The sequence below is a fragment of the Zootoca vivipara genome, chromosome 9 (genome assembly GCF_963506605.1).
Source record: "Zootoca vivipara chromosome 9, rZooViv1.1, whole genome shotgun sequence".
In the NCBI taxonomy this organism is placed as follows: Eukaryota; Metazoa; Chordata; class Lepidosauria; order Squamata; family Lacertidae; genus Zootoca; species Zootoca vivipara.
Genome location: NC_083284.1, coordinates 64945257 through 64962323, shown reverse-complemented (window position 1 = coordinate 64962323; position 17067 = coordinate 64945257).

Here is a 17067-nt window from a genome sequence, read left to right as displayed (position 1 = left end):
AAATCCTGAAGAAATTCATTCTAAAGTACTTCATTTAGGGTTACATTAGTTTTAACAAATGTGTGTGTGTGTGTGTGTGTGTGTGTGTGTGTGTGATGATGATGATGATGTCAAGGGACGCGGGTGTCGCTGTGGTCTAAACCACTGAGCCTCTTGGGCTTGCCACTAAGGTCAGCGGTTCGAATCCCCCCGATGAGGTGAGCTCCCGTTGCTCTGTCCCAGCTCCTGCCAACTTTGCAGTTCGAAAGCTCACCAGTGCAAGTAGATATATAGGTACCACTACAGCAGGAAGGTAAACGCCGTTTCTGTGCGCTCTGGTTTCCAGCACGGAGTTCTGGCCACATGACCCGGAAAGCTGTCTGTGGACAAACGCCGGCTTCCTCAGCCTGAAAGTGAGATGAGCGCCGCAACCCCATAGTCGCCTTTGACTGGACTTAACCGTCCAGAGGTACTTTGCCATATATATATATAATGATGTGGTCGCACCAACATACCAGCTAACATTTGAATCCCTGCTAGTGTGACTCAGAAAATCTATTCAACCTACCGAGAAAACGCTGACTTAAATAGATGCATAAATAGATTAAATCACAAAGATCAATAGTTATATAGCACACAATGAGATAAAACAGCAAAAACAGAGATGTTAAGGTTGAACATAATTCTTGATAAAAGAGCAGCCGGCTGTTTACTGGAGCTGTGAACTCTGAACCAGCCCTGTGAAGTTCATAAACCAAGCTCATTCTTCACAGGAAGTCTAAATGTGCCTCTCAGCTGAAAAATGAACTGCGGGTCACACTGCAAAATCAAATAGATGAAACCTGCAAGGAAAAATTGTGGAGCTATATATTCTGCCTTGAGGAAAGCATGGGGAGTGTTTACCAACCTGTGTTCTGAAAAAGCACTTTACGTATTTAGGATCAAAGTTTTGTCTTTTTTCTTCTTCTTGGACTTTGATTGAAGCCACTTTACCATAGTATTAGATTTGTAAAATGTTTGTTTCATGGGAATGGGGGTGTTAACTTTGCCTCCACCTTACTCAAAGCCTAATACATGATTTTGTAGAGGTGGCAGTGACACCAATTTAAAGTAGGAACTTGCATTAAACTTGCATTAAAGTACGAACTTGCATTAAACAACCGCCAAAACAGGGAGAGTATTGGAGGTCTGAAGTTATCGCCATGAATTTGTAGGGAGTACAATTTATTTACTATTTCATCTTCTTGAGATCAGCAAGCCTCAATATTTTTCATTTCCCATCCTAATTCGATCATTATGTTATTATTTTCATAAACCATGCTGCCAACTTCCATTCTCACTGGCCCAATTCATAACTATACTCAATTCATATAGAGTCACAGAATTGTAGACTTGGAAGGGATAATGAGGGTCAACTAGTCCAATGCCCTGTAACGCTGGAATCCTTTTGCCCAAAGTGCGGCTCAAACCCACAACCTTGAGATGAAGAGTCTCATGCTCTACTGACCTAACTATCTGATCCAGCCAAACTTAAATATGCTTATTGTTGGCATCTGTCTGTCTCAGGAGACAATGGAGAAATGCGCCTTTGGGGGTGAAGTCAAACTGCTGGAAGGTTAAAGTTTTAAACTCATAATTTACAATCTAGCCAATGTTGACTACATTTTCAGTTCTGTTGATCCTAATGGAATGGGAGAGTTAAGCAAACACCAACCTGAAATTCTGGCTATTGCTTCTTTTTATCCACCTCCAGCCTCTGCACTTAGTGCTAGCTCCATGGTTAAAAATTCAATGGCACATATTTCGTACAGCTACAGACATTATGTCAGCTTTTCAAATGATTTATCATCTAATGTTCATGCTCTTTTGTGAAACATGAGTGTTTATTTGAAAGCAGCTAACATTTTCAAAATATGCCCAATTACCAAGAAGTTGTTAACATCTATCTTTTCAAATCCTTTGGCACTTCTATTTTTCCAAACTGGAAAGCCCAGAGAGAATCACAACCTTGTATAAAGGCTGACCTAAGAGCAGATGTCAACCATTTGTATCCTCACAGTTAGAAAGTAGATGCAAAACCACAGAAATACAAATCTGCATGAAAGACATGAATACCTGTCTCAGTCATTTAATGAATGTGTCAGATTTCCATTGATGGAAAATATTCTCTGCTATTTTTATACTCAAGTGCTTTCTCAATAATTATAAAGTTATCATGTTTTCTGCAGTTGAATGAAATTCATTTTAATTGGGGGGGGATTGCATTTCCTGTTGCATGATTTGTTTCTTACCTTCCTTTTAAGCAAGCCTTTATAACTATTAAAAAGCACAACATGCTGGTTGGCAAATACTGTAATGTTTTACATGATTTATTTATAATCTATAGCAAAAGGGTAGTTAGAAAAGTTAAAAATAATGTCTCAAGTTGTTCATTCTTTTGCTGGAATTTGCTGCTCAAATGGGTTATTAACAAAAAACAAAGAAGTTCTCAATGTTTCTACACATTTATTGGATGGACATTCATAATTTGCTCTGCTACAATGTGCTTTCTAGGACTGAGTGCGAAAATTCTCCATGTTATTTGTGTCCAGTGAAATACAGAGAAGGCCTGAATATATCCAGGGGAGGACTTAAATTCATCTCCCACTGTTCAGGAGGAACTCAACAAAGAAAAACATTGTCTGAGAAATTCTGGTCCGCTTAGAAATTTTGGTAGTTAATATCGGTTGATGAAGGAAGTCACAGGCTAAGAGAGGAGGACAGGAATGAGTAAGAGCCAAGCTCATTTATCATTTAACAAATAATAATAATAATAATAATAATAATAATAATAATAATAATATCTTAACAAGATGGTTTTATATATAAATTTATTGATGGTGAAGTTGTTGAGGCTATATTCATTGAAAATTCTGAAGCAGAATTTCAAATTCTCCAATAATTCCAATTGGAGCAAAATACAGAAAGAAAGGCAAAAAATGTGTTGGAAAATTATTTACGGAGAAATTTCAACTCAGACCTTTGCTTAAAAAAGCCACAGTCCACAAGCATTTGTTCCTTTCTTTTATGGATTCAGATGTCATAGATCCCAATGGGCAATGCAAGACAATGCATAATTCCGCTAAAGTTAGCAGCCAAAGACAACTTTCCCCATAGCTTTTAATTTTAAAATTCCAAAAGTACTATTTTAAAATCATGTGGGATTCCCTACCTTGTCATTAAAGAAAGAAAAAGTTGAATAAACCTCAGTAGCTTATTCCAGAAGAGAGAGAAAGAGTGTGTGTGTCTTTTTAAGGTACCAAAAACACTTTCTTTCTTTCTTTCTTTCTTTCTTTCTTTCTTTCTTTCTTTCTTTCTTGTTTGCAGCAAACTCATTTGGCTGTCCCTCTGGAATTTGTCCCTGTTGACCTTAGCCAAAGCAGCTTAATTAACAGGATCTGCGAGACATATATTTGTGAGAATTCCAGGAAAGGAATGTGAAATGTAGCACAGCTTGTAAGATCCTAACATCTCCATGAGATTGTCATTGTACCATGGTCATTAAATTTATGTCATCCTGATAAGCGGATAACATGAACTAGTGACACTGGGGTGCAAACCCTTACTGCTATTACTCTCCCGGAGGTGCCAGCTTTACTGTCAAATGTTGACACCTCAGTGTCAAAACTTGACAGTCCCAGGGAAAAGGAAGGGAATGAAATGGGTAGGTGGGTGAGAGTGCCATATATAAAAGGGAGGGAACATTTGGAATGGCTTCAATGCAAATAAAGGAGAAATTTTAAAAAAGTTATAAGGAGAAAATGCTAAGAAGAAGTTGATGCAATGCAATGCAAGGCTAGGTCATGGGGCAAACTCCTAAATAGATTGGAGTCCTTGGAGAATTGAGAAAATCAAATGAAAAGATTCCAACAGCTCTGGCCAGGTGGTAGATTAATTTTTAGAAAGTTTTAAGTTGAGAATAATAAGACAATTTCCAGTAGCAATCCAGTTTTTATAAATCCAGGACAAGGCCCTGTTTCGGTTTATTCTTCATCAGCTCTAGTTTCATAGTTTCAAGGTCAAAGCATACCATTCATGTTTTTCATGGAAATTGTCTTATTATTTCATGCAGCAAACCTAGCAAATATACCTAGTATTAACAGCGAGGTTTGCTTAGTTCCATTTGTATATAGGATTTCCATAGTTTTGAATGAGACTTCTTTTCTTTGGTAGAAAACACAGGTAAAATGGCCACAAGGCATATCAAAAACCAGTTCTGCTTTAATGATATGCTTTATTTCACTGTATCCCTCAAGACTCCATTAGTGAAACACACTCTTTTCTTGGGTGGTCTTTTCTGGTCCAGAGATTCCATCTGGAGCAAAATGCAGCAGCTAAGACTATTGATAGTGACAGACAATTGCCAGCACACAACTCCCATATGTAAAAGCTTACACTGCTTATCCGAATGCTGCCAGGCCAGGTCAAGGGTTTTATATTTGCAAAGTTCTTAATCATTTGGGTTCAAGGTACCTTAAGGATCACCTGACTGATATTATTGCCTGATCACTGAGGTTTTCAGGAGAGTCACTGCTACCGGTAGTTGTCACCTATGGCTCATATGCACCAGTCATATTTACCAGAAGCCACATATTCAGTGTTGGGAGGGCAATTTTGTGGAACTCCTTTCCAGTTGACAGTAGACAGGTCCTTCAATGTTGAATTTCCAGCTTCTAGCACAGACCTTTTCATTTCAGTGGGCATTTAAAGAATTTTCTAATTTTAGTTAGAATTAATTTCCAATCCTAGTTAGCTTTTAACAGATTTTATTTCTATCGTGTTTGTTACACTTATTTTACACTGCTTAGATATTATTATGTTTAAAGGGTATATGCATTTGTGTGGGTGGGTGGGTGGGTGGGTGGGTGTGCCTTTGATTACAGTGGTACCTCTACTTACGAATTCAATGCGTTCCAAACACACATTTGTAAGTCGAAAAAATTTGTAAGTCGAATCCCATAGAAATGCATTGGGAGAAAAAATTCGTAAGTCGAAGCAACCCTATCTAAAAATTTGTAAGTAGAAAAAATCCTATCTAAACCGCATCCAAGATGGTGGACGGAGCTCCATTCGTAAGGAGAAACATTCGTAAGTAGAGCTATTCGTAAGTAGAGGTACCACTGTACTTGCGTTCCTGCTAAGATGTTGATCTTCAGCGCTGTCTCTGAATGGCCCTGAAATCACTTTGACTTCATGGCAAAACTTTAACACATTATACTATGATTTTCCAGTTCTGTAGGAAAATAGTTGCTTGCCTTTCTTTTCAAACTTAAGGGTGACTTAAGGGTGACTTTTTTTGTTTTTGTTTTGCTTTGACCTTTGGTCATCACCAGCAAAAATGTGCTTGCTCACTTGCTCAAATAACAGGACTATATATGACATAAATTACACCCAGATCCTAAACTGGTGACATTGATATGAACATTTCAGTGACTTTTGACTCTTACCGAATAGGTACAAAGCAACTGTGCTGAATACAAGTGGGCAACAGTTTATTTTTCTTCATTTTCACAGAAGTGTGCTTTTTCCCATTGCAAATCACTTTTGAAAGTCAAAGGTGGTTTACAATCAAGGCTGGCTCAAGGCTGCTCCATTCCATGTGATCTACCACATGATCTATAGCAATGACCTGCTCTTTAATGTCTGTTAATCAGATTGAAAGTAACTTGCATGCTATCAGGTTGCCAATAAACACTAGTGTTTTGAAATACTAAGTATACTGCAAGACAACTCACAATGTAGTAAATGAGACCTCTACTAATAGTTGGGAGGAATATTTCTCTGTATTTTTTTTTGTTGTTGTTGTTGGCTTGTATTCTAACCATAGCTGCCAAGTTTTCCCTTTTCTTGCGAGGAAGCCTATTCAGCATAAGGGAAAATCCCTTAAAATAAGGGATAACTTGGCAGCTATGATTCTAACCATAGCTGCCAATTCTCCCCTTTTTTAAGGGAAATTCCCTTATGCTGAATAGGCTTCCTCACGAGAAAAGGGAAAACTTGGCAACTATGATTCTAACTTTCCTTCTATGATCAGAAAAGTCCAAGGCATTCTTGCTTCCTTCTTTCCCCTTCCTCCTATGTTCATCTGGGAGTTGTTAGATTTTTTCCAAACTATAATAACCCAGAACACTCAAGGGAGAACAAGCCTTTCAAGGGGAATTTGATTAATGCCACCCCTGTTGTCAGTGTAACTTTTGCTGGGGTGCGAGGAAATGTGAGTGGGCTGAAAGGAGTTAAAAATTGGAGTTAAGTCTCCTCCTCCCTTCCTGTTAGAAAACAAAAAATATTCACACAAATTGGTCAGCCTGGATAGCTCAGATGTCTATGATTATATGAATATAATATATATGCCACACCTGGTTTTGCCCTGGGTGCTGTGCATGGGGTATATGTGGGAGAGAGCATTAATGGAATGGGCAAAGATAAGGTCCTATATAGGTGCAACAAACACACCTGAACTTATATGTGCCTCCATATGTAATAAATTTCAAGTTATAAATGAAACATATCTCCATATGCAGAATGTTAGAATCCATTCTCTCTAATAATATAATCTTATTGAAGCGTCACATGAGTCATGGTGGGGTTACTTCCCACATATTTGCAAACTGGGGGTGGGAACGCTTGTGGGAGTTCCTTTCCTATGGTGTCTCCTTCATGGCACAAACCCTGTGGCAGAACAAAGGTTTCATTTCACGTGTGAATATCTTTTGGTACAGCAAATAAAGGTAGAATTTAGTAGAATTTATCATGGATTCAGCCACACAACAATTATCAAAAATCATTAAACTGATTTTAATGAACACCCAAATTGTCAGTGTACTAATTAGTAAAAGGGGGTGTTTAATAAACATTATTGGAGAAAAAATGGAAAATGTGTGATCTAATGAATTTCAGAAAGGTAACCTTAATGAAAGTGATTTGCTTAATAGCAGTGGGAGTTCAAACATAATGTGGGGTTCAAATACAAAAAGAGGAAGGCAATAACAATTATGGATGAGTGAAAAATGAAGCCATATAGGAATCATAAGCTAGTTCTAGCAACAGAGTCACAGAAGGGGGGATAGCTCACTGGTAGAACACTGGCCAGAAACAGATTACGAGCCTGCCTGAAGAGGAAATTCTGCGTAAAAGATTTGGAACGTGCAGAATAATATTCCACTGGAATTTACAAAAGTCCCAGTGAATCTGGTCTCTAAGGCACTACATGATCCTTAAGCTTGTGTGGAATCTTCTGTCACTGTGATTTCCCCCCAAATTCCCACAGAAGCACTTCCCATATTAATAGAAGTGAAATAATATGTGGACTTTGGAGGGGGGTGAGTTCATCATTTCTGATCTTTAAGATGCTTCTCCATATTTCCAGTCCAAGGATTTGAGACAGAAGGGCTGGGAAAAACTGTGACAATATCGTGATGATATCTTGTCATAGAATCATAGAATCATAGAGTTGGAAGAGACCACAAGGGCCATCCAGTCCAACCCCCTGCCAAGCAGGAAACACCATCAAAGCATTCTTGACATATGCCTGTCAAGCCTCTGCTTAAAGACCTCCAAAGAAGGAGACTCCACCACACTCCTTGGCAGCAAATTCCACTGCCGAACAGCTCTTACTGTCAGGAAGTTCTTCCTAATGGAATCTTCTTTCTTGAAGTTTGAATCCATTGCTCCATGTCCGCTTCTCTGGAGCAGCAGAAAACAACCTTTCACCCTCCTCTATATGACATCCTTTGTCAAACAGGAAAGACTTCTGCTAGATGGGTTTCAGCACTGATGACCACATGCTTGAGGTGGCAGACAAGTCTACCTGATTTCCACCATAACCAGTAACCTCTCCATCAACACTGAGGTGGACAAGCATATTAGCAAGGCAGCTATGGCAATGGCTCCATTCTCCAAAAGGGTATGGGAGAATGTGATACTAATGTCCAATACCAAGATGAAACTCCACTGGGCTTGCATGTTGAGCACGCTGTTCTATGGAAATGAGTAAAGGGCAATTTACAACTGCCTTCCATGCATCACATGGCAGGACAGAGTCTAAAACAAAGATGTGCTGTTCCAAGCCCACATTCCCAGCATGTTTGTTCTTCTATCTCAGGGGAGCAGGTGGTGCTGTGGTCTAAACAACTGAGCCTCTTAGGCTTGCAGATCAGAAGGTCGGCGGTTCAAATCCCCGCAATGGGGTGAGCTCCCATTGTTCTGTCCTAGCTCCTGCCAACCTAGCAGTTCGAAAGCACACCAGTGTGCAAGTAGATAAATAGATATCGCTATGGTGGGAAGGTAAATGGTGTTTCTGTGCACTCTGGCTTCCGTCATGGGGTCCCGTTGTGCCAGAAGTGGTTTAGTCATGCTGGCCACATGTTGTAGAAAGCTGTCTGTGGACAAATGCCAGCTCCCTCGGCCTGAAAGCTAGATGAGCACCACAACCCCATAGTCGCCTTTGACTGGACTTAACCATCCAGAGGTCCTTTACCTTTTATTTTATTTTACCCCTATCTCAGCAATGTCTACATTGGCTTGGTCATGTTCACAGTATGGACAATGGCAGGATCCCCAAAGATGTGTTCTACGGGGAGCTGGTTTCAGGCACCAGGACCATGGGCAGACCAACCCTGCATTACAAGGATGTCTGTAAATGAGACATGAAGGCTGGCAAAATCAACCCCATCATTTAGGAACTCCCTGCAGACAACCACAGAGACTAGAATCTCTTGATTCTACTCTGTTAAACAAATCCCTTCTGTTCCATGAAAACTATATGGTACGATGGGGAACCTCACGTTTTTGCTGACCGTCTGATTTGCTTGAATTTACAAGGGTAACTCCTGCACAGGCATTTTGTATCCCAGGGTAACAATGTGACTCACAGTTTGCTAAAACTGTTTCGCACATTTCTTGCCTCCTTGAAATAAATGTGAAAGTGCTATAGACAAGTGTGCCTGAACTTGTCACACAGCGGGAAACCATGCAGTGCTTAAGTTCTTCCGTTACCCTCTGCTTACACAACTGCCACAAAAACCTCTAAACTTGATTTATAGTGCTCAGGTGCTTCCACTACAAATCCTGGACAATTATACATCTGAATGCTTCACAGTATGCCTGCAATATACATTCCACCTTCAAGGAACTATTTCCACATCTCCTTGGTCTGTTGACAAACTCCTGAACTTCTGCATTTGACCCCAGCATAGTGTATGTGTGCATAGTATATTTATGTACAACAATAGCTAGTAGGGCTATGGGGTGGGGGGATCTATTGCTTTGAGAAGATTCATTCTGTTGCTCTGTTATTCTGTTATTTCATTCTTGCTTTATGGAGCCATGCTTTTCCATAAACAAAGCTTCGTTGTCTTTTGCATTTCATATTGATATTTAAATATCAGTGCATCCATAATTCAAGAGTTGCTCATGGATTTGGAGTAGAAATTTGAAACTTAGCCATCCTTTGATATTTGCACTTACCTGAATTTTGCAAAGCCCTTCTCCAATGAAACAATGCTCTACGGAAATGCATGGATTAGGGTAAAGTGTGCATAAAAATAACTGTATTAGTGAAAACAGCATACTGACATACACCTTGTTAGGGGGAAATTCTTGAAAAAATGAGTCAAAGTTGCATGCAAAAATGTGCACGCGTTAAAATTAGCACTAAAATGCTGGTGAATTTTCATGAGGCTTTTTAAAAATGCAAATTGCTGCAGAAATGTGGAGGGCTGAAATTATAACTGGGGGGAAATGAGAAACGGAGAGAATTGAAATTGGCAGTTGCTTCTGTCCCTAGTGGCTCACCAAGGTGGGCACATGTGAAACCACAGCAATAACCTCCTCGTAGCAGAGTTGCTTCTGCCAACAGGGAGGAATGAGGTGGCAGAAAAGCTGAGGCATGCACTGGCAAAGCCAATCCTCTTGTCACCACGACCTCACTGCTTCCTTTTCTGCCATGCAGTAGCAATACCCGTTCTGTTTGGTCTTGAGACTCCCTCCTCTAATGGGGTGAGGCAAATTCACCCCATGAGAGGAAGGACAGTGACATTCTCCAATTTCCCCCCTCAAATGTACATCTTTTGTCTTGGAGCATCACCCTTTTGTATATCGTTAAATCTGTCCCATCTTTTTCTTGACTATATATTTGCTTTTTCCTCATGGTTGTCAAAGGGTGCATAACATTCATCTTCCTGCCAGAACTATTCATTCATGTAGCACTATCTCTGCATTTTGAACATCTGTTTTCCACCATCCCTTTCAAGAGGTGGAAGAATTTCTCATATCATTCTCGGTTAAGGCATCACTAAAGTAGGTCAGATGTTGTCGGAGTTCATATGAAAGTAACAAAGTGAGACTCTTGCCAGATTTACTTCTTCACTGTGGTGCTTCCACCGTGTCTGATCTTATGTACTCTGCTGAAACACACATAATTGTAACTGTAGAAGTACAGGTCAGAAGGAATGCACAATGAATGCATTAACAACATGTTGGCACTATGGCTATGACGAAGGGTGTTAAACTGTGAATACCAGGCTGGTCGCCCACTAAAGTATTTTGCATTATTCTTTTCTTCTTTTTAATGCATCACTTCAGAAGACATTATTTAATGTATCACTTCAGAAGACATTATGCTTTATTTCCCCCCAAACCTTAATTTAAAATAGTTACAGGTAGGTAGCCGTGTTGGTCTGACGCAGTTGAAATAAAAAAAATTCCTTCCAGTAGCACCTTAGAGACCAACTAACTTTGTGTGCATGCACACGAAAGCTCAAACTTAGTTGAGTCTCTAAGGTGCTACTGGAAGGAATTTTTTTATTTTGTTTCGACTTAATTTAAAAGCGTGTCTTTGAGAGTTAGAAAGTTTGATAAACAAAAGCAACCAACCACCCATTGTGAGGAGGAAAGACCATCATTTAATTGATTGATTTTCAAGTTTTCTGAACATAAATTTTGGCTTACAAACTATTTAAACTTCACGGAAATTAAGACCATAGCACGGCACTATGCCAAAAAGATGAAAAACTAACAATGAAGAAAGGTAAGTAATATTCTGCACCCCCCCGTGACATTCACTAAATGTACTCATAACCAATTTTAGCACAATATTTCTTTTGTCATTATCTGTTCCTGTAATACATTCAAAGCAAACAAGCCCTATAATGCGAGAAAGAACTTACTGCCTTTAAAATGACTTTTTTTTTTTAGCTTCTTCAGATATTTGGTTGAAAACTGATAATTTATTTTTACTTTTTAAAAAGAAAAACCCAACAGTATAAATCAGGCACAGGCAAACTCTGGCCCTCCAAATGCTTGGGACTACTGTACAATTCCCATCATCCCTGACCACTGGTCCCATTAGGTAGGGATGATTGAATTGTAGCCCCAAACATCTGGAGGGCCGGAATTTGCCTATGCCTGGTATAAATACTATCATTTCATCTAAGTTGGTTCACAATGAAAGGCACAAGAAGTTAATCTGGGCTATACCCAGGTGGATGAATTGGGATCTGTTATAGCATTTAAAGTGGGGTGTGCCTGAGCGGTTCAGCAATACCTTTCATGCTAAAGGTCATGAGTTCAATATTCGATATCTCCAGTTAAAATGGGAAATATCTCTGGCTGAGATAATGTGACAGCACATTAATTTTTAGAAGTTATGATCACTGGACTGCTGCCAGGGCAAACTGTATTTTAATGCTGCTTATAGATGTGTGTTGGTGCACTTTAATTATTGATTTTAACCAAATAATTAAATACTAATTTTAACCTACCTGATTTTAACCAGTTAGCTTTAAAAAAAAAAAAAACTTTGTATTTTATAACGGCATTTCAAAATTTAAGCCAACTTGAACTTTGGGGGGAGGCAATATATAAATATGTTAAGTGAAATATATATATATATATATATATATATATATATATATATATATATACACACACACACACACACACACACACACACACACACACACACACATATATATATATATATATATATATATATATATATATATATATATGAGAATACACCTTCACTTTGCCCAAAATAAGTCTACTTACTCTTTGGGTGTGGCAGCATTGCAGGTCGGCGATGCATCCTGGCAAACTCATCCGGGGATGGCCTGGCTGGCGAGGTTGACTGCAAGCTCACCTTGCCGCCTGGTGTTTCAGTTTCAAATCTGTCTGCAATCTGGCCAATGGCAGGCAGGCTTGGAGCCTAGGCCCTCCCAGCGGTGGGCCTAATGGCTGCCATTCTGTCTTAGGTAAAAAGTAAAATGCTCCACTTGGGGTTGCCATTATGAACCTACCTGGACCCTGAGATCATCTTCTGAGGCCCTCCTTCATGTGCCCCTCCTCGAGAGTCCCGGAGGGTGGCAACACGAGAACAGGCCTTGTCTGCAGTGCTTTCCCATCTATGGAATGCTCTCTGCAGGGAGGTTCGCCAAAAACATTCCTTTTAAACTAGGCCTTTAGTTGATCTGATTTACATCCTATGCCCTTTTAAAATATGTGTTTTTATGGGGGCTATTGGGTTGTTAGGGACGCGGGTGGCGCTGTGGGTTAAACCACAGAGCCTAGGGCTTGCTGATCAGAAGGTCGGTGGTTCGAATCCTCGCGATGGGGTGAGTTCCCATTGCTCGGTCCCTGCTCCTGCCCACCTAGCAGTTCAAAAGCAAACCAAAGTGCAAGTAGATAAATAGGTACCGCTACAGTGGGAAGGTAAACGGCGTTTCTGTGGGCTGCTCTGGTTTGCCAGAAGCAGCTTTGTCATGCTGGACACATGACCTGGAAGCTGTACGCCGGCTCCCTCGGCCAATAATGTGAGATGAGCACCGCAACCCGAGAGTTGTCCGCCACTGGACCTAATGGTCAGGGGTCCCTTTACCTTTATATTGGGTTGTTGTTTTTGTTTTTATTAGGTATTTTGTGGTTTTATATCTTGATTTTATTCTGTAAACCGCCCTGAGACCCTCCGGATAGGGCGGTATATAAATTCAATTAATAATATTAATAATAATAATGGCGGTGGTGACTGCCTTCAGCAGGAAGCACCTCATGAGAGTGAGAGGGTACAGAAATTTTCTGCAGAGGGCCACTTCCCACCTTCATTGGGCATATTGCAGGTTGGAAATAAAAGAAAATCCTGTGCCATTGTGTTTCAAGCTTTGCTAGGTTCTGTGATGTGACATTTGATTTCCCGTTTTCTATTTATTTCCCCTCCCCTCCCACAAGCCTGTGTAAGATTGGGTTCAGCTGAGCGGCACAGCTTTTTGTACATAGAGCTGTTGCCACACTGGTCCCAAATGATGAGAGCTTCAAAAGGGCTTAATGCCTCAAGCATTGTTCTCACACAGGCCTCATTCGTTTCAGTCCGGCTTGTGTGGGTGTAACATTTGGTAGATTGCACTCAGAGTGGGCAAGCTGATATTTCATAAGCTGTTTGGCTGTTTCTATAGCTGTACAAACAGAACACATATAAGAGACACCATAGGGCAGTTTGTCAGTCATCACCATCATCATGAATGGAATAAGGTTTAGTAATTTCCAATAGATTAACTATGCCAAAAGGGATGGTAGTTAATTCAATCAATTAACACAATGTGAAGAACTCAGCTTTGATTTCACTTTCTTTTTTAAAAGCACCCCAAATGGGTACAATGGGTAGCACAGTCTAAGTTATTACTTTTAACATTGATATTTTATATTTATTTCATAAAATATGTACACTGCTTGATTGTAAAAGAAAAGCGGTTTACAAAAAGACAAAAATGAGAAAACCAAGGAAAATTAGCCATGCTATAAACAATGGTTCTCAAAGTGTGTGGCATGCCACACCGGTGTGGCAAGAGGGGATGGCAACTGTAGCAGGAAGAATCAAAGACAATCTCTTCCGCCATAAGGGGGAGGAGATGTCGTGGGCCCACGAGGCCTTCACGTGGGGGGGAATGGTTGCCACCCCCAGCCCATTGGCCGCCTCCCTTGGCGCATCCAATTGTGAGGCGACTTGGGGGCGTGGCTCACTGATTTAAGCGAGCACACGGCTTAGATCCAATGCCTAGGTCAATACCTCTCTACATCCATAATCAATAAAGTTGTGGCCTTTTACGCCCATTAACCTTATGCAATGTGTTCTGTGTTTTGTGTGCATCGGGGTATCACCACACAAACATTTAAACATTTCAGTGTACTATAGTATAGTATACTATAAATTATTTATTTATTTATTTGCAGAATATGGATAGATAGCTTTTCAAAACAAGCAAGAGCATCAAGTGATAACGAGGACAACCCTGGTTACATTTTTCAATTGTTTTCTTCTTAATTAAAAAATAAATAAATTAGTGTGGCTCGATGATTTTTTTGTTGTTGTTCTGAAAGTGTGGCCCAGAGGAAAAAGTCTGAAGACCACTGCTTTAAAACATGCAAAATGTTAAGACAGCAAAACTTGCAGAAACAAGAATATTTTTAGCACGTGTCAGAAACAGTACAGTGAAGACACCAGACCGCCTCTCCCGATATGCCCCGCAGAGGACATTAAGGTCCACAAATAATAACATACTGGAGATCCCGAGTCACAAGGTGGTTAGACTGGCCTTGACCAGGACCAGGGCCTTCTCAGCTCCAACCCCCGACCTGGTGGAACCCTCTCTCTCTCAGGAGACTAGGGCCCAGCGGGAGTTGTCATCTTTTCGTAGGGCCTGCAAGATGGAGCTGTTCCGCTTGGCCTTTGGACTGACTCAGTCTGACCCTGGTGTTACCCTCCCCTAAGGCTTTATCCTACAGATATTTAAATGAGGCTGCACTTGTATATTCCTAATTTTAAAATTGAATTTTAACATTGTATTTAATCTGCATTTTAATTAAATTGTGTTTTTTTTTTATGTTGCTTTGATATTCTTGCTGTTAGCCGCCCTGAGCCCGGTCTTGACTGGGAAGGGCAGGGTATAAATAATATTACTACTACTACTACTACTACTACTACTACTACTACTACTAGAAAGAGTGCAGTGATATCAATAGGCAGGGAGTTCCAATGTACAGTATAGCTGCTGCTACTGCTGCTGCTGCACCAAACAATATATTTCCTTTCCTTCAAGCAATGAATAGCTGTTGGTTGCCCATTATCCACATTCTCATTTTCCTATATCATCGTTTATTTTGGGGAGGGTGGTAGCTGAGTGGCAGAGAGCATGTGCTTGACATGAAGAAAACCCCAGGCTTAATCCTTGGTTTCTCCAGATAGCTTTGTGAACATCACCTGCAGGAAACCCTGGAGATTCACTGCCAGTCATTGTGGACAATAATGAGTTTGATGGACCATTGGCTGACTCCATATGTTAGATATATGTTCCATTAAAAAAAAATCCTATTTAAGCTGAATTTCTTATTTCTCAAGATACTCCATGCTCTTTATCTGTTCCACACATAATATTTAATTAGTTTGTTAATTCTGATAGATGATAGATACATGGATAGATACATGGATAGATAGATGATAGATAGATGATACAGTACTTTTTTCTTTAAAAAATGTTAAGGGGGACTCTCATTTTGACTCAATAAAACTCCCCATTTTATAGTTCAAATTGGGGAAAATAAATACAGTAAATGGACAAAAGTACAAAGAACATGCATTACACCAGGAAATGAAAGGAAGCCGCCATCGGAGCTGGTAACAACAATATTGACCAATCACTATTCTAGATTCCAACTCCTACTTCACACATTAAATACTTGCTTCCATCTGAGACACAGGAAACACCGTGACAGGAAATGAGGCCGCCATCAGGGGTAGCAATGGAACTGACGATTCACCGTGCTAGAGAAGAAACTAATTTTTTTTTAGTTTCTTCTCCCGTTAGATTCACAAAATGTTTAGGGGTATGCTTAGCCCTGCATCCCCCCTCCCAGAAAAAAAACACTGGATAAATAGATTATATACACACCCAGTAGAGTAGAAACATAAGTCATCCTCATGTTCATTGCAGCAGATATTTGTCACTCAAAAACTCCAGTTGATTTGGACTGTCTGGCTGTTTTTGTGTAGAATGTATAGACCCAGGCAAGTCCATGTCAGCAAAGGTACCTGGGGACAACACTTAACCAAGAAAGAATGGCAGTGTAAAAGAGCAAAGCCCCCAAACTGCATACTGTGGGCTTGAAGGTAGCAGTCTGCTGACAATAGCATCTAATTCCTTTTCACAGGAGACAAAAGGTTTCACTGTTATTCCATCTGCTTGGGAAGCAAACCAGAAAATAGAAAGAACAACCTCTCGACTCAGAACAGCTTGGCTTGGGTTGTAGACATTCTCAACAATTGGACTGAAAAATAGGAAATACTTAAGGCTGCTTGCTTGGCTGTCTTGAATCACAAACACAATGCACATATATATATATAAAGGTAAAGGACCCCTGTCAGTTAAGTCTAGTCGCGAATGGCTCTGGGGTTGCGGCACTCATCTCACTTTAGTGGCCGAGGGAGCCGACGTTTGTCCACAGAGAGTTTTTCCGGGTCATGTGGCCAGCATGACTAAGCCACTTCTGGCGTGAATATATATATATGTATATGTATATATATATATGTATGTGTGTGTGTGTGTGTGTGTGTGTGTGTGTATGAATGAGACACCAGGCAAGTAGTCACATTTTAAAGCAATATATTCTGATAACTTTATAGGACAGGAATGCAAAAATCAAATCCAATGAATATATTAATTTATACTAATATATTAATATATATTCATCTCTGCACATCATATACTTCTTATTTGTCTTTTAAAAACAATATGATATTAGGGTTGTGGCTATTGATTCAGATTGTGTTTACTTCCTCAGATAGTGTCTAATATACGGTGGAACCTCGGTTTATGAACACCTCGGTTTACGAATTTCCGGTTTACGAACACCGCGGACCCATCTGGAACGGATTAATCCACTCTCCATTACTTTCAATGGGAAAGTTCGCTTCAGTTTATGAACGCTTCAGTTTATGAACAGACTTCTGGAACCAATTACACCCATGCTTCGGGTTAAGTACGCTTCAGGTTGAGTACTCTGCGG